This window comes from Pogona vitticeps, chromosome 1 (assembly GCF_051106095.1).
Source record: "Pogona vitticeps strain Pit_001003342236 chromosome 1, PviZW2.1, whole genome shotgun sequence".
In the NCBI taxonomy this organism is placed as follows: Eukaryota; Metazoa; Chordata; class Lepidosauria; order Squamata; family Agamidae; genus Pogona; species Pogona vitticeps.
In genome coordinates, this window is record NC_135783.1 from 156707645 (window position 1) to 156734258 (window position 26614).

A 26614-nucleotide genomic window follows, 5' to 3' on the forward strand; every position below is an offset into this window, starting at 1 on the left:
GTTTGCTTTCAGGATTTTTGCTGATCATTTGCTTTTGGGGGCACTGTTGTACCAGGTTGAGTTTCCTCTACACGGTGAACTATGACGGATGGATTTCAGTTGTGTAATTTTTGATCCCTACCCAAGCGTCATTTACAAAAGCTAGGTGGCAGGGAAAGAAGTCTTGGAACTGAGGAGGAGGAGGAGGAGGAGAAGGCGAAGCCTTTCAAGGAAGAAATGGTGAACTTCCCTGGTGTTGGGTTTATCAATGCTGAAGTCTCTCCTGCCCTTTGACAGCCTAATTAAGTGATAATTACCTAAATGAATAAATGCTGATGGCTGAGATAAACATCCACATTTCCTTAATCTATTTCCCCCCCTCCTAAATTGCTGAAGGAAATTTGGCTTTAATGAGAGTATGTGTCAGTTTTTACAAAGGATTATCAATCTCTTGTTTGAGAGGGTTTAGATGAACCTTTTTTTTTCTTACACTCTTTCTCCCCCCTCCTTTTTTTTTTGGCTGCTATAAAACCAACATATAAAGACAGATGATGGACAAAAAATCTGTTCCTTTCTGTGTCGCTACCTCCTACAACATCTGGTTTGTTTCTTTGCTCTTCACATCCTGCAGATGTTGCTGAGCATATGAAAAAATACTGACGGGAAAATGTTCTAGCCAAGAAGCAATTTCAGTGAATAACATGAGGAGTATTCTTTTTAACTCTCCAGAAGCCTAATAAATGGGGACTTCTAGTTTCATTGCAACTAAAGATTAGACCAATTAAGTGAAAGGGGTCAGGGGCCCTCTAAAAATGTCAGGATTAATTGGCTGAGAATGAAATGAATAGGAGAACCTTTCTTGGAAGACTATAGGATAAAAGTACACAAAGATACAATGGATGTGATTCACATACTCCTGGAGACAGCAAATTTCCTTGTGTTTCAGTCTGAAAGTTGAGCAAATGTTGAAATTTGGCTAGCAGAGATCATTCTGGGGCCTTTACATGCACAGATGCATGGAAATAATAGGGTTTCCCTAGACCTTATTATAGTACATGATGACTGGACGATTAATGTATGAATGGATTTCTCTCAAAAGTAGTGCATTCATATGGCATGGGAATGTTATTGCTGGATGTCGCCATTGTCATGAAGTGATCAACATACAAGTGTCAATAAAGTCCTTCTGGTCTCAGCCCAGATTCTTATCACTTACATGATTGCATAAGAGCAATTATGCAGCCATGAACCCCACACTTCATGCACCCAGCCTCATTTTCCTCCCCTCTCCCTTATGAGGAATAATGACATGAGACACAGGTGATGGGTTCAACAAGGACAACTTTATTTAACATTTAAATGGTGATCTCCCAACTCTTGAAGAGGGCCCTGCCATATTGCAGAAACCTGGGGGGCCCAGCTAACCTCTGCTTCTGTCATGATATAGCCATGGATCAGGGCTGTCATCCTTACACTGGTTGCTCACAGGATCCTTGGGACAGATCAGGAATGGGCTGTGTTTAAATTAGCAGGTCACATTAGCACGTATGGGAATGGGAGGTGTTCCAAAGGGGCACCCAGATGAGTTCCTGGCCATCCAACATCCTGGACCACAGATAATGAGATTCCATTTACTGGGTGGGGGGATGCATAGGGGCGCCATCCCTAGCCATTGCTCATCACAAGGCTTGTGGAGGCAGCAGCCTGGTAGGGTCACCTGGTGTTTGCTGGCCAGATCCTGTGAGCAACCAGTGTGGGATAGGCAAAACCTTCCACTTCTCTTTTGTTCAATACACTAATCAAATAAGATGGGCCAAAAATTCCTATCTGGCAGCAAAGAGACCAGCTAGTCTTACATTGGACCCACAGGCGTGCCACTGGATCATGCCTTCCTTCCAAGAGGCCAGGGTGAGGACAGAGAAGCCTCATATAGGCTGCCTGCCTTACCCTCAGCTAGCAATCATGGGGAAATGAAAGTTTTATTTCCCTATCTCTTGGCTTGCTACTGCTAGGTGGCAAAGAGCCCCAGTCGACTGAACCTTGGTTGTGAAACTGAGCATTCAACTGATTGATTGAATGAATGAATGAAGGGAAACCCACAGAGTGGGAAAAACTCTTGGCTAAAATCCTCTTACCCAGTTCTGCTGGCAGGAGGGAAATGTCATAACTCGCAATGGCAAATTGCCACTAATTAATGAATCCCTTCTCAGTTTCTCACTGTGTACCATTCAAGTGGCTTGGCACATAAACAAGGACTTGTTAACTAGTGGCTATTTGCCACCACAAGTTACACCATTCTCTTCCACCAGCATAACTGCTCAGCAGCATTTTGGCTGCTATGTGATCAATCACGCCCGTGTGTTTGTTCTCCTATTGGATTTTGACCTTGTATTCAATTCACAGGTCATTACTTGTAAGACTGTACATTAAAATTTTTCATTTTTGAAAACATCCACATTCATTGTCTCTGTTCAGCTGAATATGTTTGCTGATATGTAAAATATATTTGCTGGTATGTAAAATATTATGTTCATACTCCACTTTACAATCAGTGAGAGGTCAGATTTTTGTCCCATGAGTTTCCAGTCTATCACTGAAATCCTGTTGGTGTGACTTATGCTGTTTAAATCTTATGATGTCATCAGCAGTGGTGATTTCTCAGAAATTAAGCATTTCTAATTCCTCTCCCAAAGGTCCTAAGGCTCCTGTGTAATCTCATTGTCAGGAATGCCCACTCAGATCCCACAGCTTCTGTAGCTTTTCAACAGCAAATGAGATTACATGGGAACCTCTGGGCCGTTGGGAGATATGTTGAAAATGTTTAATTTCTGAAAAATCACCGCTACTGATGGCATCATCGGCTTTCTGTGGCATAAATTATATCAACAGGATTTTAGTCAATAATTCAGCATGTCAGACAATAAGAGGAAAAGGAGCTAGAGGAGATGTTAATCTGAAAAAGAATATATTATTAGTGCATTTCACAAAAGGAGAGTGCACATGTGTGGAAAGGACAATGGAGCTGCACAAGCTAGCTCTTCTCTGGCTGCAGCTACACTGACTTGCTCCTCCTTTGACTTTCGATTGGGCCAATTCCTACTCATGGGGCTCACCCACTCACATATGCTACTATGTATGAATAGAACTCTTTTCGATATCATGGCAATTGTTGGGAAGAGAATCATTCCTCTACCTTAACCAGAGAACTGGCTGTAGCGGCTGTTCTGTTCTGTGGATAATTCAAACAAGCAACGTTCCTAATCTCACATTTCTGTCTTCCTCTCTTTTTAAAAACAACTTATTTTGAAAATGAAAATCCAAGTAAGGATGTAACAAGACCTTGAACACAAGCAGGACTTACAATGGATTTCTGTCAGGTATTAAGTACAGACTAGGAGGGCCAGAGATGAAAAAATTCCAGGAGTCAAGACACATCAAGAGAATGAACCTGAAGCTGAATAATCATGCAGTTGATGAGAATTCAGTGCAATGACAAGTTACTGGGGTATAGCAGAGATCAACAGATGGAGAATATGAGTATGGAGAACATGGGTATCTGGACATCTAGATAGATATACCCAAACCCTCAAACTGTATTCATTAGCTATTAATGGCAAATATCTTGTTTAACATATTAAATCACGCTAGAGTAGGTGAATCAATGAGCATTTGGTGAATCATCTCCTCCATAATTCCACGGATTAAAATGAACCTACTATAGTTATGACTTATTACACTAAAGCAAGTCAGAGCTAGAGAAGGCTAATGTGAATCCAGGGGATTTGTGGAAACCACCAAATCCCTACTGGTCCAGTGGGCCTACTTTTGTGTGACTTACTATGCTGAGCAACAGGGTTTCAGCCCTTATATATTTAAGGAAAGAGAGGGCAAAAGAGAGAAGAAACTGTTTTAATTGGCTATTAATTGGCTGGAAGTAATAGTATTTTAATACATTTACTGTACTTTTATGTCCTGCTATGGGAGGTGGGAAGTAAGGTTCTGAGAGCAGTTAGGCAACTGAAGGGTGATTGTAACAACAAGATAGGGACATAATAAATATAAAAACATTTTTCAGGATTTCAATATAGCTGCAGTTGTGTTCTAATATGTCTATCTGTAAACAAAGTTCATCTTTTTTTTAACAAAAGGCATATTTAAAACATTTATTTTCTCCCTGGGTCCTATAAACCCTATAAATGCCAAGCATAACAACCATGCATCTTTTTTTTTGACAGGGCCATGCTTTTGTTTGACGATATTATATGTTTGAAGAGCTCCAATCCAGGACAATATTATAACAATACTGGTACATTAAATAAATATATTTTGAATATGAAGAACTATAGCAAGGGAGACCACTAGCTTTGAAGATGTCCATTACTCGTAGCATTGGGATAGTGGACTCAGCAGGCATATGTGTCATCCTCTGGTCAGAGTCTGACCACCATGCAAATGTACTGCATTTCTATTTAAATTGTAACAGTGAATTCTAAATTTGCACATGTATATAAATTAACACATGCAAAATGTATGCAAATTTTATGCAAATCTTTTGCCTTCTGTTTGACAATCCTTAAACAACCACCCTGCATTGAATTTTAAGGGATTTATAGCAGAATAAACATGGCGTCTATATCAATTCAGGTCTCAACTGAAAATTTAGCAACAAATAAGAACTCTGCAACTGCAAAGGAAAATAAGTATTAGTTGGATGTGCACAAAAAGCCTAGAATTAGAACACAAATTATAATATTATGGAAACCATTCTAGTTGATCACCTAAATAAAATTACAGAATAATACACACAAGATAACTGAACAAAATTTATTCCTGAAAGAAGACTGGCTAACAATGTAAGAAGAATAGTTCATATTTTAGCTACTTAAAGAGATACCAGTTATAATATCCCTCGTGGTATTCAGAAAGCATGTGATTATCCTGAATGGAAATCTCTTTCTAGATCTCTCGATGTGATTCCTGTAGATGATAAATTCTACAGCTGTATTTCAGCTTAATGCAATACCTTCAGTTACACATGCCGTGAAAATTGTATTGTTTAAAAGTAATATTAGAGGAAGATAGTATTATCAGTTAGGAGTAACAGATGCACCAACTGTTGAATCATTGGTAGATAAAGGCTGAGATCCAGCAAAGTATTTCTATTGATGGAATTGCTTCAATTGGTAGAATCTCCTTTCCCTACAGTAGTCCTTAGGCAATCCAAACTAATCTAAAGAGCTGGGGAACTGTCTGGACCCTGTATTTGAGCAGTCCAGAAGGCTACAGAGGGTGGTGAAGAAAATTCCTTCATATTTGTGGTTGGCTGACAGTGTGATATTGGATGCATATCAGATTTTAAAAATAACGCAAAATTCAGAAGATTCAGTGTCAAACGTTTTCACCACTTTAGAACTAGTACTGTATTTCAAAGAGCTAGATTAAAGTCCCTTCTCAGTCATGGAAGCTCACTGGCGAATGACAATGGTATACATCTCCTTAAACATCTTACTTGACAGCACATAATATGTAAATTGAAATTGAAATTTGTAATTTTATGATTTTATATATTTTTATACTGTTTTGTTTTATTTTGTAAGCCGCCCCGAGTAGACATGGTCTAGAGGGGCGGGGTAAAAATCAAATAAATAAATAAATAAATAAATAAATAAATAAATAAATGTTTAATGTATGGGGTATTTAAAATGATGCTGTATGAAACACTAAAATGATCTACTTAGTTTATGAATGATGGAACATGTCTAGACTAAATGCCTAAGATATCTTAAATAGGATTCGGGCTGAAGACTGTTCAGTAACAGGCATTCAGGCTCATCCAGCAACCTGGATGTTCAGTTTTGTAATTGGCAAAGATATTATTTTTACACATTTTTGAATCTGTTTTCAGCGTTTTTCATCCACTCCAGCTTGTGGGTTTTTTTTAATTCTCTTTTGTTGCAGCATATTTTATGGTTTGTTATTGCTACTGATGGCTTTTAAATTGGCTTTTCTGTTAAACAACCCTGAAGATCTTTGCTATGGCCCTATAAATGCTGTGAACAAACAGACACAGACAAAACAACTAAACACATCTCTGTGTTTTGGAAGGAGAGGCAAATACCTTACCAGAATAAGTACAAATGTACTGGATAGATTTTACAAGTCACTGAGGTTACATGGAAGTACCAAAGCAATCAGATGTTTTCTGTTTGAAAGTATACTTTGTGTACAAATGACTGAGGGGTTCTTTCTCTAAATTTCGCTGAACAAAATGGTTTGAGTAATTATATACATAAGAACTGACTGAAGACATGCAGTCATGTGCCTGTGGAACAAATTAACTTTCAAGAGGAGGTAAAAAAAATCAGGAAATTAAAACATGATTAACTGAACTTCATGCTAATATTAATAATAAACAGGAGGCAGCACCTTTGGTCAAACACTTTTCTAAATTCACAGCATAAATTTAATGACTTTTCTGGGCAATTAATGCACTGTCTTCTGAGACCAATGATTTTAATAGCTTATTTATGAGCTCCTAAGCTCTCCTCCCTCTTGCTAAAATAACTTTATTTGAAAGATTTCTTGTGGCTAAGAAAAAAAAAAAAAGCAAACCCGTTGGCTAACTATTATCAGAATTGTCCCAACCAATTGTAATAATTCTAGATACACAAATAGTAACCTGCTGGTGAGATTATAAGTGCCCTGTTATGTCATTGCAATCAAGCAGCCATCATGAAAGGGAATGGGAACCACTATGTAAAGTAAATTAGAAGAAATGAAAATTATTAGTCAGATGCTAAAATACAACACTTTGGGTATGATGATATTGCAGGTTACCCTGTAGTTTATGCTGGAGTTGGCACGTTTAAATTAGATATATTTTCTGTCAAGAACATGATGCATGATTAACTGCAAATAAGCCCAGTCTTTTTCAGAGGCATTCATTGTTTTTTTCTTCAGGGGCTAGTGTTCTTTTTGGAAGAGTTTCCATTCACATCACTTTTTTCTTCTTTCTGTCATGTGTGATCATCTATTTCAGTCCGGACGGGTAATGGGAAGTGTGTCCTAAGGTGACACTGAGAGTGTGATGGAGTTGTGTGGGATATGTAGTCAGAGAAATGTAAGATGGAGTTAGACAGGTTTTGTGTGAAGATGATTTGAGACATTGGAATGTGTTTTTCTAAGTGCTATGAGAGTGTTTTTCTGAGAACCAGTACAGTGTGGATCGGTACAGTGTGGATCGAGATAAAGCTGAATATCAGACAAAGAGGCCCGTGAAAGACTCAGCATTCCAAGCAAATTGGAGAAGTGCTAAAACACCTGGATCTTCATGGGAATTGAGGGCGGAGGAAGGTGTTACAGCCCCTTGAGGCTAATTGGTTAACAGTTATGAAGTGTCAAGAAGAAGGGAGGAGTTAGAGAATGTAGAAAATGGATGATGGGTTATGTGAGAGCAGTTTGATTCCATGATGATGGGAGAGAAAAAGAATTTCATGGTTTGAGCATGTGGCTTTATGGAGAGAGAATGTAAAAAGAAAGAAGGAGGTAGGGCTAACCCACCTTAGCCCAGCTTAGTAATGTTTTTTTTTATTTTAATGGGGATTTGTTATTTTATTTAACTGTAATAATCTTTGAGTATGTTCTTTATACTAAAGCTTGAGTATGTTCTTTATACTAAAGCTTGAGTATGTTCTTTATACTAAAACTTGAGAATCAATATAAATTGATTCTAGGAAGCTGTTTTTCTAATAAAAATAATTATAAAAATTCTTACAAAAGGACTGGTCTCTTGAACAGCAGGGTCTGACTTAATCCAGGGAATGGAGAGGGCCACAAACTAGCTATCTTTAAGAGCCCTACCTAACTGAGCTGTTGTGAATTCTAAGGAGTCACAAAGCCTATGTGTCTGTACTTGCGAAGTACTGGATACAAGTAACATGTTTTTATAAGGTCAAACTTGTTCAAGGGGCCTATGCTACGCACTGCAGAGGTTTTGGGGCTTGCTTCAGCACAAAGGTGGCAGGTAAGTGTCCTGTGGAACTCTCTGACCAAGTGCTAAGCACCACAGGGTGTCTTTTTAAAAATTTTAAAATTTGGCAAGTGACATAGTGCTGAACTGATATAATTAGAAAACCTGCAGCTCTATTCTGATATAGTACTAAACTGGAGGAGCATAACTTTAGAAAAAGTTCAGAGGAGACAAAGATGTTAAGGGGGATGTTCCAACTGTACTGACATGCCTTTCAGTGGGGTATGGTATGTCAGTATTGTGAACATCTCCCTTAACTCAACATCTTTGTCTCCTCTGAACAATTTTTATGACACTTTTCCAATGTAGTACTATGTCAGATAAGCATTGTAGTTACACAAGTCGTTATACCACCTCAGCACTAAGCCACTTGCCATTTTAAAAAAAAAGAAGAAGTAGGGAAGAGGGTAGTGTTATTGACAGAGGAGGGTGGATGACTTGTGATCCTGTTGGGATCCTTGTTTAAAGAGTATTGTGGATTCCTGCCCCCAAAATTGTCTAGGTTAATTAAATATTGAACAACAATAGCGATTTAGCTGCCATAGAAACTTCAAATCAACCCAAATAAACCTGGGTCATCTTCTCTGTATATTCTCACCCTGTGTCAATTGAGGCACTCACTTTTCAACTATCTGCCATTGAATAATCCTCTTTTATGTAGCAGCAGTGCTTTCACTTTGGAGAGATGAAGGGATATGTGTATACATGTGTGTGCATGCATGTAGGCATAGAATAACTTTGTGACATTTCTTGCATTATTAATTAACAAGTTAGGCTTATTTCGGAGAGTCATAACATAAATACTTCAGATGTCATATGTGTAGTAATATCCACATCTGTAAAGAAACGTGTAACCTTTTATGTTCAGCCACTCTCTTTCCTTTATTCTTATATTCCTTTCAAATAAACATACTTTAAAAAATTCCAGTTCCATCTCTCTCTCCCTCTTCCTGTTCTTTCAGTGTCACACATGCTCATTTATCCATGGTCTCCGTTTCCTTATCCATTTTGAATTCTTCTTCTCTGACCTACATTTATGGACAGAAGCGCACGTCATGCAAATCCTTAGTTCTTTTTTTTGTGTGCCTTGGACAACGCCGGCCTCACACAAAGACATTTGCTGCTCAGTGCAATGTCAGCTCACTCAGAGAATGGCAGGCAATGTTTTGTAATATGCTTGTAGTAGAGCTCTTTTGCCATGACCATCAAGGGTGAAGGAACCAAACAGGACAATCCTAAACGGGATGGGAAAGGATGGGAAAACAGAAGGGGAGATTGTGCACTACCTCCAAAGCCTAATTCACTTTGCTGAGAAATCCCTGGCAAATTCACCCCATCCCACACTGCACCAAATGGAGAGGGCAGATTTGCTGCACCAGCACCTGGCAAGGATAGGTGAAGGCCCAAGATCGGGGCTTGCTGGGGGGAGGGAAGGGGAATGCATTCAACAGGCCCAAAAGTGAACCTGCCCTTCCTACAATCTTGGGATGTACTGGAGACCCAGAAATCACCAGAGCAGCCATTTGCCAAGTCTTGGGGGATTATTGTGCTTCCATGGGTTTCCAGAGAAGGAAACCGTTCTCAGGGCAAAGTGGTGCTGGAGAAGGATGAAACTGCATTTTTAAGTGGCGGTGGATTTAAAGTCCTCAGCACTCATTCTCACCTATCCCCAGTTGGTGTCAAGGCTCTCTGGCTGTTCAGATGTGTGTCATTTGCCTAAGACTGGCATACCAAAAAGCCAGGTGCAAAAGAAGGTGACAGGAAAAAGAGCTGGTGTGTATATACAAAGGAAACATACCGGAAGTAGTGTACCCACACAGCTACCCATGAGGGCCCCCCCTTTTTTTGCAAAAGCCCATGGAGCCATGCATAAGCCCTGGAATTAGGGCCTGAGGAGAAAAGCCTTTTGTGGGTTAGTAGTAAACTTGGCAGGCCCCACATTACGTGGCTTTATTCAGAGGTGGACCCTATTTATATGGATTCCTCTCAAGTCTGTTCCCATAATTATTTCCAGAAACTATTCTGCCAACCATGACCTGCCCCACCTCTGTATATATTGGAAGACTATGGAATAAATAAACAAGCTTTTCCATTAAGCAAAGGTATACTGTGCCTTGGAAGACACAGCCTTTTGAAAAGCTGGTTGTTAAAAACAACCCCTGAAATACAATATATGTTCTAAATGTGTTTCTCAAAACTTTATCAAGGACAACCTCCTACCCTACTCCGTACCCTTTTCTTGTTCATATAGAAGCTATAATTTGTACTGTAGAGCAGGGATATTTTCAAAATTTATTTGTATCAGTAAAAACATTAACAGCATGGACCAACCTGGCACCGTGGTGTCTATTTGGGAATATCAGATGTCTGTGTGTGAGGTAAGAACAGGGTCTTGTGTAATCAGAATATAAGTCATATCCTTAGCAAAGCCACCTGTTTCTCTTAATCCAAACTGCATAAATAACTTCCCTCTTCCATTAGCTCATTACAGTATGCACACTAACCGTACACCCAGTAAAGGGATTACTGGTTTCAGGCCCAAGAACCAGCATATTCTCAGGCTTATGTTACATGTGTATATAAAACAAATTACAGCAGTGTCTGCCATTTATATATTTGTTTTAATCAGATATAACTTTCCAAAAGAGCAAAAGGAGAAACTTTCCCAAAACAGCTAACAAAGCTGCAGTTGAAAACTGCTGTCCAGATGTGAGAAAAACACAACACATACAGTATCAATAAAGCTTGCTCCATTTTAAGCAACGGAAAGGAACCTGTGAAATAATTCAGTTTCTGTAAGGGTTAAATTACATGTTTCATGCAGTTCTACTTTTGGTTTGGTTTGCTGTTGAATAACTGTGCGGAATCTCAGTCCATACAAAGGTTTAATCATGTCTTCTCCAGTTGCCCCATTCTACATCTTATTCCTTTTGGATTTACAGCCGTTTGGTGGTGCGTGGCACAGCTACTTGGTTTACCAGCTGTTAGTGTTTCACTTCTTTCCCCCTTCCATCCTCCCTCCTCTCGCGGATCGGGGTTTAGAACATTGGTGCCTTGTTGGAACAGCACCACCTTAGTGGTTAGGTGAAGCAGTACAGGCCATGAGGCACCACATGTGAATTGGTGAGACATTTTGTCAGCAGCCTCTCTAGATCAGTTAAATAAATAAATAAATAAATAAATAAATAAATAAATAAATAAATAAATAAATAAATAAATAAATAAATAAATAAATAAATAAATGATAGACAGACAGACAGACAGACAGACAGACAGACAGATAGATAGATAGATAGATAGATAGATAGATAGATAGATAGATAGATAGATAGATAGATAGATAGATAGATAGATAGATAGATAGATAGATAGATAGATAGATAGATAGATAGATAGATAGATAGATAGATAGATAGATAGATAGATAGATACATGGAGCAAGTGCTGAACTATCTACCTAAGAAAGAATATTATTTGCATATATGAATATAGTTAATTAATTAAGGTATAGATTGTTGTAGTTATTATATCTATTTGAGGGTTATTAATCACTTATTGAGGGGCTTCTAGATTTATCTTACATTAACTACAATTGTATAAATTGGTAATCGAGCTAGCAACTGTATAATTAACATTAATTGAATTCATCGGTTTACTTAATAATACTAAATTGAATAAATAATTATTGCAAATTATCAAGGAAAGCATAGTTCATTGTAACGATAGCATAAATAATTAAAAGCAAGCAACAGTAATTACATTGAGCCAAACTAAGCGCTTTGAATGCAAGGGTAGGGTGGCATCGCTGTAGCAGTCACAGTGGTGAGTTATAAGCCTAATCCTTTTTTCTTTAGTCAAAATAGCATGGGCTGACCATTTAATTGATAACTAAACTGATTAGTCACTTGGTGCCTTTTGATTGTTTAAAGCATTAAGTGAATAATGACATCGCACAAGGTTCAGGGGAATAAGAAAGGGAAACAGCCAGCCAGAAAACGGCCAGTTCCCCAGGTGTCTCCACCTCAGTTCTTATCAGATGAGGAATCTTGGCCTATATGGCAGCAACTTCAAGAAAAATATCTGCTTTGGAGGCTGAAAGGCTGGTGCAGCAGGCACTTCAGTATGGTGAGGCTCAGCCATGCTGCTCAGCTAAAGAGGCCAAGATCCATCGTAGGGACAAACTTAAAGCTATATTGGATGACCTAATGTCCAGATTTGCTGTTCTTGAGGGGGAGCAACAGTCAGCAGGGACATCCATATGTGAGTTAGATGGGGCAGCAGCAACACCAAGGTCCCAGCATACTGAAATATGGGCAAAGATCAGCTACCAAGGTGGGGTATGGTTCTACAGCTGTGGTTCAAGACAGGCAGGATGTGGTGAACATGAGCGACCTGGACCAGCTGTATGGCAAGGATGACAGAAGCCTGGATACATCTTCCACTGGTGAGTCAGCAGCTGCACCAAGCACTCCATCATTGATCCCTGCCTGGCCTTGGGCTGGCAGCAGACAATTTAATTCCCCCTTTTATACGCCATTTGACACAGGGTTTCAGGGCCTCAAACACTTTGTGGCCCTGTTTTAGCATGCAATTTGGTGGATGGGCTGCACCATATCCCCACGTTACATTTCCAACACCACTGAACACTACAGCTGGTGTAGGAGTTTTTCCATACCCATCTGTTCCAGTCACGGGTTATAATACTGTGACTCTGCAAGCCTTACAATTCAGTGATTACATGATGCCCTTAGGTGACCATCTCACCCCAGTGACTCAGGAAAAAATTTGAAAAGATAAATATATGTAGATCTATTTGAGTTGTTAAACAGAAATGTGGGAAAAAAGGATATAGACAAGGAGGATGAGAAAGACGAGAAGAGATGGAGGAGGAAGAAGCCGGATAGGACATGGTCCAACTGACTATCTTAATTTACGCTGGTGTGGTTGTAAAGGCACAACCATAGTGGGCGCAATCCCTATTTCAATATTTGGACTTAATATACAGAGCATATGTGGATTTCACTGGGCTTGGCTTAACTATGATGAATCGTTTCATATGAGCAGTATGATTCATCTGAATCTCAGATGGGATGAACCCCTACTGGGTCTTTGGTTGCAGTCCATGACTCCAGCCAGACCCAACCCGGGGGATAGGTTCGATAGCTGACATTTGAACAGAAAGGCTGCCCAGGTTCAAAATCCCCGTGTAGGAGTTGGGCAGGTGGTTCAACCCCACCTGCTCCATTGGGATTACAATGCCAAAGGCAGTTGCACAAGGAAACCATGCCGTTTTAGGCATGAGTGTTCAGCATGTGGGGATCAGCACCCCAAAATGTTCTGTGTTAAAGTCAGGGCCCAGCATCAGAATAGGGGCACAGGAGGGGGTAAACAACGCAGTAATAAAGGGGGTAACACTGAAAAAGGGCACCAATCCAACTAGGGTTGCAGTTTAGAAGCTTGGCTACAGGATTACTCCTGCAAGGTGGATGCTATTTATTTATTAGACGGCTTTAAGTATGGCTTTAGGATCCCGGCTGTCGGTGAGCAAAAAGCATATGTTGCACAGAACCTGAAGTCCGTGTGTCGAATGGAAATTGTGGTTCAGGAAAAATTGCCAAGGAAGTATGGGAAGGGAGAGTACTAGGACCTTTTGCGATGCCCCCTTTAAAAACTTTAAGGATCTCACCTTTAGGAATAGTTCCAAAAAATATCCAAGGTGAGTTTATACTGATACATCATTTGTCCTACCTGGAGGACAGTCGGTCAGTGATGCCATCCCTCTGGAAATTTGTACAGTGTGCTACACCTCTTTTGATCAGGTGGTTCGCATGATACGGGAAGTGTGGTGTAGGGGCAGAGGTAGCAAAATGTGATATTAAAACAGCCTTTGGATTCTGCCAATTCATCCACAAGATTTTGATCTGTTAGGCTTTCAATTTCAGGGATCCTTTTACATCGATAGAGCCTTGCCTATAGGTTGCTCTGTGTTCTGTGTGGCATTTGAGTGTTTCAGCTCATTTATTGAATGGAAGCTCAGGAGCAGGGTGGGCCGTAAGTCTATGGTCCATTATCTTGATGATTTTTTGTGTGTGGTGAAAGTAACACAGGGAGGTGTAAATTTATTTTCGGCAATGGCCGATGATATAGGTTTACCATTGGCAGAGGAAAAGACAGAAAAACCTTCTACTTTCCTGACTTTCCTCGGCATTGAGCTAGATACTGTACAACAGAAATTAAAGCTGGCCAACAACAAATTAGCTGATCTCAAGATTTGGATAGCATCCCTATTACAAAAAAGAAAGGTGTCTTTGTGAGAGCTTCAGGAGATTGTAGGCCATTTAAACTTTACTTGCAGAGTCCTGGTGTCAGGTCACGCCTTTTTATGTCAGCTGTGCAACACAATGAAAGGCCTGCATTGCCCTTGGCATACGACGGGAGTTACGTGTGGTATGAGAGAGGACCTACAAGTTTGGTGTCAGTTTTTAGCTGAGTTTAATGGATTATCTTTCTGGAGAAGTGAGATAGGGCTTAAGGTGGACTTCCAAGTCCATTTGGATGCTGCGGATTCTCTAGAGTTTGGAATTTATTTCAGAGGGAGATGGCGTACCAGCACATGGCCTGAAAATTGACATTAGTCCGATACTAGCAGGGATCTAACATTCCTGGAATTCTTCCCAATAGTGGGTGAACTATGGGGTATGGGCAGAAGAGTGGTCAAACTGTGTCGTGCATTTTTGGTGTGAGAAACAAGCTGTTGTTTACATTGTAAACAACCTTACGTCTCATTCAGAGAGGGTCATGGCATTGGTTAGGGCATTCACACTGTGGGCCGTGAAATTCAACATTTTGGTTCAGACAAATAGTTTAGCTGATGCCTTGTCGCATCAACAGATCAGGTGGTTCAGGGAGCTAGATCCAGGAGCCAAAGAGTTCCTGGAGATTCTGCCCCCAGAGGTTTGGCAGATTGGTGAGAAGACACGGAAAGGGCAATAGGCTTGGCCCTAGCACCAAGGGTACTCGTCTATGAGTATAGTTTCAGGAATTTAGGAAGCTGGTTAACTTGGAGCCTGTCTGGCCTGCACCAGTAGATCACCTTCAACAATTCATTGCGTATTTGAATAGAAGGGGACTGGCACCTGGAACTATTCAGGGTAGGTTGTCCGCGCTCGCCTTCTACTCTAGGATTAATGCGTATCAGGATTATTCCTCAGATTACCACATTAAGAAAATTATTGAAGGGAGGTCTAAGGAAAGGGGTGGAGTTCAGGACACCAGGGCTCCCATATCACCTGCATTGTTAGAGCACATCTGTAAGCAGTGGGAGCTGTTGTGCAGGGATGAATATGAAATAGTTTTATTTACAGCAACGTCATTGTTGATATTTTTTGTGGCCCTTAGGATTAGTGAGGTAGTTGCCACTGGAAAGAATGACGAGTCTAGAGTAGTTCTGCAATGGCAGGACATTAGGGTTATGGATGGAATGGTACAAATTTTAATTAGACAATCCAATGCCAACCAAATAGGGAGGGCTACGTAACTTATGCTAGCATGTTGCCATAAAGAACGAATTTGCCCTCTGAAGGCCATGATTAAATACTTGGTTGTTAAGGGACAAGATCAAGGCTGTTTCTTTAAACATATAGTTCCCCATTGACAAAGTATCAGTTCTGGAAACTCACAGACGTAGCGCTGGATAGGGTGGAGGTACAGGGATCACAATTTGGAACACACTCTTTTAGAATTGGGGTAGCATCCACAGCTGCTGCCTTGGGATACAATACAGACGAAATTGAACGTTTGGGTAGGTGGTCTTCATCCAACTACCGTAGGTATATCAGAATACTTCCTAATGTCTAGGCAAGGGCCTGGTTTTTATTGTATTTCCTCAGGCTCCGTGATGACGGGGTGACGGTGACATGTTTTGATTTTAGGGCACAGCTATGTTTATTGGGCAGCATGTTATGTGGCTGCATCCCCATGAGCAACCTGGGCCTTGGAGCCAGAGCCCACATCTTATGGAAGGGGCTGCATGGGATACTGTGGAGCCAATTGTGTATGGCTGTTGATTTTGGCCAGCTTCCACCAGATTTATTGTTCATATATCTGGGTGGCAATGACCTGGCCAGGCATCATGGAAAAGCCTTAATCTTGGACATTTTGTATGACTTGAGATGGTTGAAAGCTTCATATCCGGCCGTGCATATCGTATGGTCGACAATTGTCCCTCGGTTGGCATGGAGAGATGCCAGGATTTTTTTCTCCGCTAACACAGCATGCAGGAGTGTTAACTGGGAGGTCTGCAGAGTGGTCTGCACCAGCCTTGGATCGGTGGTTGGACACCAAAGGATCCGCGTGGATAGGCCTGAGTTTTTTCAGAACGATGCCATACATCTGTCCAATTTGGGTTTGGCTGTCTTCATCGAAGACATCAAAGGGGGGCTGCGTGCTGAGCTTGATAGGTTTGATGGCGGGCATGGGACTTAGGATGGCTAGTGGCATGTAGTGCGGATATAGCAGGTTTTCTGGTGAGTCCCATTGCAAACTCAGGTAAGCTGTAGCCCATCTGAACTTCCAGTGCTGTGGATCGTGTGATTACAGCGCTTGGGGGAAAGATGTGCTAGGCCACAACTGGACCAACAGTCAAGCTGGCTTGAGATCCTCAAGTGGTCAAATTGTGGCCTGCCAGGTTTTTGCGGTTGTTTAAGACCGCAAAAACTTGGAGCCAGGGACTCACCCATTTGTTGCTTAGGGGGTCCTTTGGGACCTCTACAATTTAACCTGATTCCGCCCTACAGCAGGCCCCCCTTTGCCAAAGGATGGCAACATTGATTATGATTAATAAAGTGTGGCCCGTGTTTTAATCCATAATCTTCTCTCATGTCTTTATTCCAGGGTTGGGAGGGCAAAGAAACTGGAAGTGCACAATACAATCCCAGACCTGGACAAGAACTGAGTTTTGATGAGGATGCTTGGAAGCAGTCTATGTATCAATGCGGAGAGACATATGAATGACTGGCATTCCTGGCATGATCTTAGCTCAAACTAGCCTGGGTGGCATGGTTTCCAACCCAAATACTTATTCCCCTCATCTTAGAATATAATGTTTCCCTGGACAGCAAAAGTTTTGGTGGTTAGTCTGTCATCTAATGATGAGAGAAGGGTTGGAAGCATGGATAGACACATGTATATCAGGGCCAACCGTACTGTGACGATTGCCCCACATCACTCATGCTATTCATAGTCATGAGCTAATTTGCATGAGCCTATGAGAGGACTGGAGAGGAGAAGTCAGCAGATATATGAAGGTTTGGCAGGAGAGATGGAGTCAGATAGAGATGAAGATAGAGATGAAGACAGAGATAGAGATACAGTTCGAGATTGAGATCCAGATAGAGATAAGGGCTGGTTAGTCAGAGAAAGTGGGGACAAATACTGAAAGATAGAAGGCTGGTTAAGAAAATAGGTAGAGAAGGTGGTAATGCTATTGCAAGAGAAAAGTATGTACTGAGAGAACTGTTAATGATTTGCTTGTGTACAATGTTTATCTGAAGAACTTCTGTTATTATTAAATCTGATTCACTTCAATAAATAAGTTCAGTTTGCATTTACAAGACAAGCGTTCTAACAAACGTGATTTATATTGTGGATTGAGGTAATCCACTGGTGGCAGCGAGAGGAAAACATGACGTGAGCCTTTGTGAGGGCAAAACACGCAGGTGCCACAAGGGTGAACGCCACACTTACCATTAGGCAGAGAGAGGCAACTGTCCCATCAGTTAATGAATGGGAAGGTGGAGAGGGAGTACTGATAAACAGAACTGTGCGTGCCACACAGCCTACCCCATACCTCCTAAATTAGCTGCCTGACCTCAAGGGTGTTTCCTTGCTTGTTTGTTTGAGTCAGTGGTAAAGAAAGATTCAAGGTCACGATGACTCCCCCTTGACAATGCCATGGCCAGCTTCTTTCCATGGAATTGTCAAGGGAGACTCATCATGTCCTTGCCCCAACCAAACCAAGTTTTAGGCCAGCCTCATTTCATATGCATGTTTTAGCACCATCTTCAAGTGCCAGCATTGTATCTGAGATTCACTTGGGCTTCCAGACAGATTTTAAGCAGAAAAACCTGTGGGTGAAATGCAAAAGCTGCTTGCTCTCTGTATGCCACTTCATTATGTTTGAAAAGTCTGTGCATGTTGCATTACCTTAATCTCTGTGAATTCACACCTTTTATGCTAGCATTCTATGCTGAGAAGAGTAATGGTGTGGGTGAAAACCTGTTCTTGTTTTCCACGAGGCCTGTTGGGGCAAATCCTTGTTATGACTCTAAATACTTCTGCAAATATTAAAGATTAATCCAGCACTCGTGATCGGAGCGCAAGCCTTTAGCTGACCCACAAAGCCCAAAGGATTAGTTGGGTTTTTGAAACAGATGCTGATATAATTACACAGGAAGAAACATGACTTGCCAGTTTGAAAAGACACCTTCAGGTAATGTATCAGCGTTCAAGGAGGCATGCTCTAATGCAGGGAACTGACAAAGTAGCTTATAGTCTCAACTGGCTGTTTGTCTTTGTTTAGCATTACAATACCAGCAAGGTACCTCCAGCTTTGTGACGGTTTGACATGGGAGGACTCCTATAAACAGAATTGCAACAGTTGAAAAACCAAGCTAGGTAACTGAAACTTCCCCAATCTGATCAGGCTTGCTTTTCCGTCTCTTTAGACATAAATATCTAGCACGATTACACCTTTGATTTACTATTATGCATGAGTTGGAATAACATGGGTGGTTTTGAATTATGCATTCTCTTAACAGAACATTAAACCTTATGGTGAAACAGAATGGGCCAACAAGTAACTATTATCTTTGATAGAGTGGACTGGGGGAGACAGAGCGTAATGCTCCCAAATCATCATTGAAACTTTTCCTTGTGTGTGTGTGTGTGTTTTTCTGCTTCGCTTTGGTTGGATTGCTTGAATGAGAGCATTATAAATAATGCTGTGTTCCTTCTTGTTAATAAATAGCATTTGTGTTACTTAGAAGCATGATAGATTGCTGATCACTGTTAAGAGAGGGAGATTAAGGACTGACACATGAAAATAATTGTGTGCCTGCAAGCCAGGTCCTGCATAAAACTGGTTAAAACAACCCGGCAGTGCTTTTTAGCTTTTCGACATCTGAGGGAGGGATGGGGGGGATGTGTCCTTGAATAATTTGATATCCCATATGTCCTTGCGTCTTCACATTGGGTTATGATTCAAAGTTACTGCAATCCATAGGAAATCAAGTTTGATTTTGTAATATAGTCAAATGAATGCTTTGGAGTGCCATGCCTGCGATCAATAAGAAAGCAGTAACTACATTTGCTTGTCATATGATGATATTGATGTAAAAACATAATGGCCAGAATTACAAAATCAATTCCATAATTTAATCAGGAATGTTTATTGATACTGTTAAAGTTGAATTCAATAGCTCATGGTATGCAGTTAATTTCCTACCTGTCATGGGAAAAAATGTACCAAAATGTTCTTCCTTTGAACAAATAGAAGTTAATTTGATAGGGGAGGGAGAATTAGCAGACTCTTATTATTTCCATAGACATATATTTGTTTTTAACAGAGCACTGGCAAAAAAGAGGACCTTTAGACTTCAAGAGGAGCGTGCGTACCTCTGATGGTGTCTTTAATAGTTGATTGACCCCAAGTTACAGCAGTATGAAACAGAAAGAAAAACAAGTTATTTTCTCCATGGTATGAAGAACCTTATACATCTCTGTCATATGGCAGAGTTTTTGCCTTTCTTTCCTTATTTTAAAAAGCCCCCAAATATGATAATCTTTAATTATCAGGGAGTTACCTCAGCACTTTGATCATTTGGGTTATCATTTCCTGCTCCTTTTCCAGCTTTTGTGAGGTGTGGTAATCAGGACTGCATAGTTTCCAAGATACATATGTGTGTATCTAGACTGATTGCAATTTCACTGACTTTGGCAGCCCTTCGCAAATTCCTCCTCCACACAGTCAAACAGTGGAAGGGGGTGAGAAATCTGGAGTCAGCAGAGCCAAGCCACACACTCTCTGCCCGGCAACAATCTATGCCACAACACATCTCCCTTTATCCCATAGCAGGATGCAAGGTGGGTTAGCTATTGCGGGAGAAACTGCCCTCCTCCTTATAAACCTGATGTGCTATCATTTGCTAAAATGTTATTAGTAATATGAATGCAAATTGTTATTATTATTAATAATTGTTATAGTATAATAATGATATTAATAATAATTCTTAACATTTCCTTAATATTAAATGTATTCCTTAAGCTGTCCATTTCTCAAGAACGGTTTGAAAGAATATTCAATAATTTTAAGAAGGGCAGCAGATTAATCAAAAGTCTAGGAGTCAGTCTTTTGTAAAGCTAATTGGTCTTAATTGCTGTTACTAAGAAAACCAACCCCTTCCCCAACCACTGTGAGGAATGCAATTGAAGTGCCTAATGTATGCATCAGGATAGTCTCCTCAACCATTTTTGGAGGGTTGCCTTCTGTGCTTAGTCACAAGCTGACTGTGATTTCCCACGATCTCAGAAGAGACAATGAAGCCTATGAGCAGATGCCATAGTCTCAGCTAATCAAAATGGCCCAGTGCTTCAGCTCTGTGAGTCTTAACTATACTATAAATCTATTAATAATGACAAGGAAAGCCTTCTTAGAACAGTGAGAGTCTGATTAGATGGTCCAACTAACCCAGTCTAGGTCATGCAAACAGGGTTGCTTTGAAGTGCTATGTCATTTGTGACAATCCTGCATCAACAAGCAAGGATGACCCATGCCATACCTCAAGCAACTCTGTTCAGCACAATCTATATTGTTCTTCCCTTTTGAAAAGAAACAGAGCAAAACAAAAAACCAAAATTCCCCCTCCTGTCTCCTCTGTCATTCTTTTGTTAAGCCACTTAAGGATCTTGAGAAATGGAAACCTTCCTTCCCTCACCCCTGTGGAGGGGAAGGCAGATAAAGCTTTTAATTTCTTTTTGATTTTGCCTAACTGACACAGTGCATCAGTGATGCAGTAAAAGGGTGAAAAGTGAGCAGGAAGGAAACCGTCCATTTCTCAAGATCCTTAAGTGGCTTAAGCAGAGACAGCTTAAGCTATCATCTTTGAGTCCCAGGAATCACATATGGTGGAATGGAACAAAAACACTTCAATCCAATCTGCACAAAAAACCAAACCAAACCAAAAAACCAGTAACCTCTGACAGGAACCCAAAAAAGTGTGGGTAGACATTTAACAGGAATGGGCTGGTTCATAAGGGCTTGCACGCCTTGTGGTTGCTGGGAAAAGGAGGAAACAGGCCTGTTCCTAACCCAGACCAAACTGTGGAACAAATACACCCTAGGTGTGAAATCACACATCTAGACAAACCTCTTAGGATGGACTTGACTAGAGAATGTGGAGCTACATTACGTCTATCATGTTCAATCATTTTTCTAAGAAAAAAGGAAAGGGTACAGCTGGAATTCTGAGAAAATGTTGACTATATATTCAGCTATTCAACATGTGAAGGAAAGGGGAAGCATCATATATAGCACTGGGTGCACCCTGAAGACATCCATGCACTGGCACAGGAATCGATTACATCAACATGTGGGCACATTTAGAACATAGGACGAGATCATTCAGAATGGCAGCAGTGGTGTTCCATCCTTTCCATGTTTTATTTCAGGCTGTGGAGAATGATGAAACAGGACAAAGCGCCTTATTGCAAAATCCTGTATTGTGCTACAGTTGCTAATTGGGCAGTACATACTTGATTCCAGGTTGCTGCCTTTTATAATCCAATTGCCATTGTTTCTTCATTTTACGATGTTAATAACACTGTGAACAACAAAGCTCTTGGAGGATCTATATGAGTCTTTGATAAAAAGATAATTACTAAAAACCCATCAGCTAGTTGCTACACCCTACTGGGGATTGAAGTGAACCTGGAAAGGAGCCATATGCATGATGGTTATTTAACTTTTGTGGGGTAGTGGTTAGAGTGTTGAACTGATCCTTGGGAGAACCAAGTTCAAGTCCCCACTGGAACTTACTGACCTTGGCCCAAAGATCTTCTCTTACCCTGGCTTAATTCAAAGGGATGCTGTTAGGATAAAGTGTGGAGGAAAAGAGCTATATAAGCTGTCTTGAGATCAATGCAGGAAAGGTGAGACATACATGTAAGCAATAAAAATAATACATATATTAAGTTTAACCAAAAAAAAATGGATCTGATGTAGAAAGTATGTGTGGTAAATCTAAAAGGCAGAGGACTTCTGCATGGGCATGCTATACAAATGGAAGACTCTGACTGGAATATAATGTTGCCTTCTGGGACGTATTGAAGCATATGGAGAAGTAGTCAAAGAATCAAACAAAGGCCAGCGCAGTCATCCCCAAAGCAAAATGGTAACCCACAGAGGAGGAGATGATAGATTATCTGGAATTTTATTACAAGCCTCATACTCTTTTCTATTGTAGTTATCACAGTTTTCCAGCAGAAGCCATAGTAACTGAAAGGACAGAAAAGGGCAATGAAGGAAACCAGGACTAGCAAAAAATGAGCTATGAAGATTGACTTAAAAACCTTAATCTTCCAAAAGCATTTTCCATGTGGTTTACCCATGCTATATAAATTTTTTAAGTGCATAGATAAAGCTGCACATACATCATAGTGTCATAAACTTCACAGAAAACATTCAGTCCTTTGTCTGCTATGGAAATATTGCCCTGTTGTAATTTTCTGTGAAATGTGGTATACTGAGGTTAAAGAATGGTATATTTCTCATCTTTCATCGCCACACACCCAGACAGATGAAATGTACAAATCCATTAGAGGGGGAGATCCGGGCCATTCTGAATGTCAGGAAAGCTTGCAGTGGTTTCAAAGGGCAATCACAGATCTTATTCATTGGTATGCTTTTATGCTGTGCTTTAGCTTTTCTTTGACGGCAACCAGAGGACCATTCGTAACAATCAGGATGACTTCATTTGTGTTTGTTTTTGCTTCCCGTTAATCCATGACCAACTGTGAAATTTGCTATTTGACCATAACCAGTCCATTTCATTTGTCATCTCTTTCGGCAATGTGGGAGAATGGAAAAGGGAGATGGACATAAATTTCAGTTCAACTCAACAGCAGGCACCAGAACAAAAGATGTGCCTCTGACCAAATATATTTCTTTTTTTAAAAAGGTGGGGGAGGGCAAAAATGAAAGCAGATTATACACCAGGAAATACTTCTCATGCCAAGAAAAAGAAGATATACGTGTAACACCAGCCCCACCATGAAAATCTGCTTTGAGAAAAATAACTCTTCTCGATAGAAAGACAACAATTAAAGGGTACACTAGGGGAAAATAAGTGATGGAAAAGTAGATGAGATACTCAGACACACTGTACTGGCACTAGATACTCGATATCTCATCATTGTGGGTGTGGTAGGAAAGTTTAAATCAGACCAAGAGTCTTTCCTAGATGATACACATGCTGAAGAAATGTGGCAGTCCTTTAGGAATCAGGAGCTATTAAGTAGGGAATGGATAAATCTCACATTTCTTTCTTTCTCCTGGTTTCTATTTTTTCCAGTTTACAGTTCAATTCATTCTGAACATAGGAGGTTTTTTTTAGAAGTTCACATGCATAGATTTGTCTATGCATTTTTCCTAATATATACAAATTTGCTTGACCTCCATGAGGTTATACTCGCCCTGAAGTACTGGGTGCATAACTCTTGGAGCCGGCCCCCTCTATGGAGGTTCAAAAATCTGCTGTGGCCAAGAGTACCTCCTATCAGCTTCAGTTGATTTGTATACTTGTGCCCCAGCCTAAATGCCTAGCAACAGAGGTTTGTGCATAAGCTATCTAAAAAAAGAGACTCCTGTAATGCTCTTTGTGTAGGGCTGCTCTTGAAAACAGTGCAGAAACTTCAGCAGATCCAAAATGCAGTTACCAAACTGATTGCTGAATCTGGTGAATCCCATATCCCCAGTCTTGGCATACCTTTGTTGGCTCCCTGTTAGTTTCCACACTCAATTCAAGGTGCTGGTTATGTCCTATAATGCCATATACTCTTTAGGACCTCGATATGTATTGGAGTGTCTTTCACAGCAATGAGCTATTCATCCCACCCACTCCATCTATGCTGTTAAAAGTGGCCACATCGAGGGAGTCCAAAAAGGTGAATACAAGGAATTGTTGCCTCTAGTGTTTGGAATAAAATTCCAACAGAGATATGCCAGGCACCTTCCCTCCTTGTGTTTAGAAGAACAGTAAAGGCAGAATTATTTAAACCTGCCTTTAACAACTTTAATCTCCTGAATAGTGTCAATAATATTTTTTAATGTTTTAATCAATTTTAGTTTTTTTATTGGGCTATTCCTAACTATGATTAATTTTTGTCTCTTGTATTGCTATGGGCATGGCTTGGGCATGTTGTGAAAATGGCTGATGGTCGGATTCCAAAGGATCTCCTGTATGGAGAAATCACCCCAGAGGGAGACCCACAGCTGCGATACAAGGACATCTGCAAGCGGGATCTGAAGGCCTTAGGAATGGACCTCAACAGATGGGAAACCCTGAGATCTGAGTGGTCAGCCGGGCCTGGACAGGGGACAGATTGTATTTGTCTTCAGTGTGGAAGGGATTGTCACTCTCGAATTGGTCTCCTCAGCCACACTAGATGCTGTTCCAAGTCCTCCATACAGAGCACATCACCATAGTCTCTCGAGACTGAATGATGCCTAATCTATTCTATTGTTTTATTGGTTTCAATCATATTTTTCGTTATTGTCTTATATTGAGGGTATGTGAGTTTTAACCTTGTGTACACCACCCAGGGCAGTGCCTGCACTAATGGGCTAGTATATAAATTGAATGAAAGAATGAATAAACGTGCATGTAATTTTGCCTTATATACACTTATTTGCATACAATTTGCCATAAAATTATATGTTTTTTATCATTATTGTCTCAAATATGTGTGCTTTGCATGTGCTTCCTTCAATATACACACTTTGGAACTTTTTTTAAACTAGAAGACTCCTTTGCAACATGCAAACATGAGCAAATTTCAAAGAATTTTGGTTTTGATTGATCATTTATTGATTCAAAAGTCCAAAATTAGATATGTTTGCATTAAAATCCCAGAGGAAAAAATTCTGCTTACTCAAATTCTGCTAGCTCAAAGACAGATTGTAGGCTTTGTATGCAGAAGTTCCAAGTTACTACCCTTGATATCTTCAGACAAGGCTGACAGAAACTCTTAGAGTTTGAAACCCTGGCAAATCCTTGCTAGTCATCTTGGACAGAGCTAGTCAGAAAGACAGCATGTCTAGAGACATATTGGGTTCCTGAAGGATAAAAGCGCCTGTAGAAATGGCATTGGTAATTAAAAATATTGTTTGGTTGCAGTGCTAGAATGGAATCTGTGGGATGGAAGATGGAGTACCCACTAGAGCATAAAATAGCAAAACAAATGGAATAAAATGGCAAGAGAGAGAGAGAGAGAAGATTAAATATTTTTCAAAGCCTCCTTTCTTTCATGATTTGGAATCATTCATGGCTATTATGGTATCCCATGCAGAGCAGCTGACTAGGAACAAATAAATGAAGAGCAAAATATACATCATTGGAACTGAGAACTACCAGAAGAAGGACACAATTCTCTGTGCCAAGGCAGAGATATATATTCCATCAGCTGAACCTCTGTAACCTACTTTTCTTTGCTGGCTTCAGAGTGCCTGCCATATTTTTCTATGGGAGACAGCAAAATAGGATTTCTAATTAAAGCCATAGGCATTAAAGAGAAGGGGACCTATAGTAGAACATGTAGTAGTCAAAACCAATTTGGTTAACCTCTTACCAGCTCTCAGACGAGTGGGAATTTCGGAAGGCTCTACTACTAGTGTATTGCTTCTGAACAAAAATGGTAAAGGAATACATAACACCACTTCTGGAAGAAATCCAGAGCCACCCAGTGAATATTGGCATCTGGCTTTAAAAGTGGCTCTGTTGCCTACTTAGTGTCCATTTGACCACTGCTCGTGAGATGGAAGCAATTTAAGAACAAAGGTTGAGATGTAGTAATTGAATGAAAACCTTGGTTGTCCTTAAAAAACCCCTATTTTTTTATGAATAGAAATAATAGCATCTGTGTGCCTGTTAGGTAGAAGGCTAAGGAAAATAAATACTTGGGCACTCTGACAGAGCGAAACTAGGTTTAAACTGGAATCAATAAAGTTAGGTGAAAGCATTTGTTCATTGACTGTTTCCCAAACCGGGTCCCCTATACAGAGAAAACTGCTGATGTTAGAGCCCATGAATTCACCCTTCTCTTCCCAGTTCATGAAAAACACCCACCAAATTAATCTTTACCAGAGCCAGCCTCCTATCTTATTTATTTATTTATTTATTTATTTATTTATTTATTTATTTATTTATTTATTTATTTATTTATTGAATTTATATGCCGCCCACTCTACCCAGAGGTCTCTGGGTGGCTTACAATAATTAAAATTCAATACAATAAAAATAAAATGATTAAAATACAATTAAAATACAATTAAAA

General features: G+C 40.2%; 2 long non-coding RNA genes across 2 annotated transcripts in view; both read left to right on the top strand.

Moving 5' to 3' along the window:
• LOC140708414 (uncharacterized) overlaps positions 1-26614 on the top strand; it is a 45960-nt gene that overhangs the window by 87 nt on the left and 19259 nt on the right. The window lies entirely within an intron of this gene.
• On the top strand, positions 13-25009 carry LOC144588694 (uncharacterized). Its single transcript, XR_013544375.1, has 2 exons — positions 13-18682; positions 19633-25009. It is a non-coding gene; the product is annotated as an uncharacterized LOC144588694 (long non-coding RNA).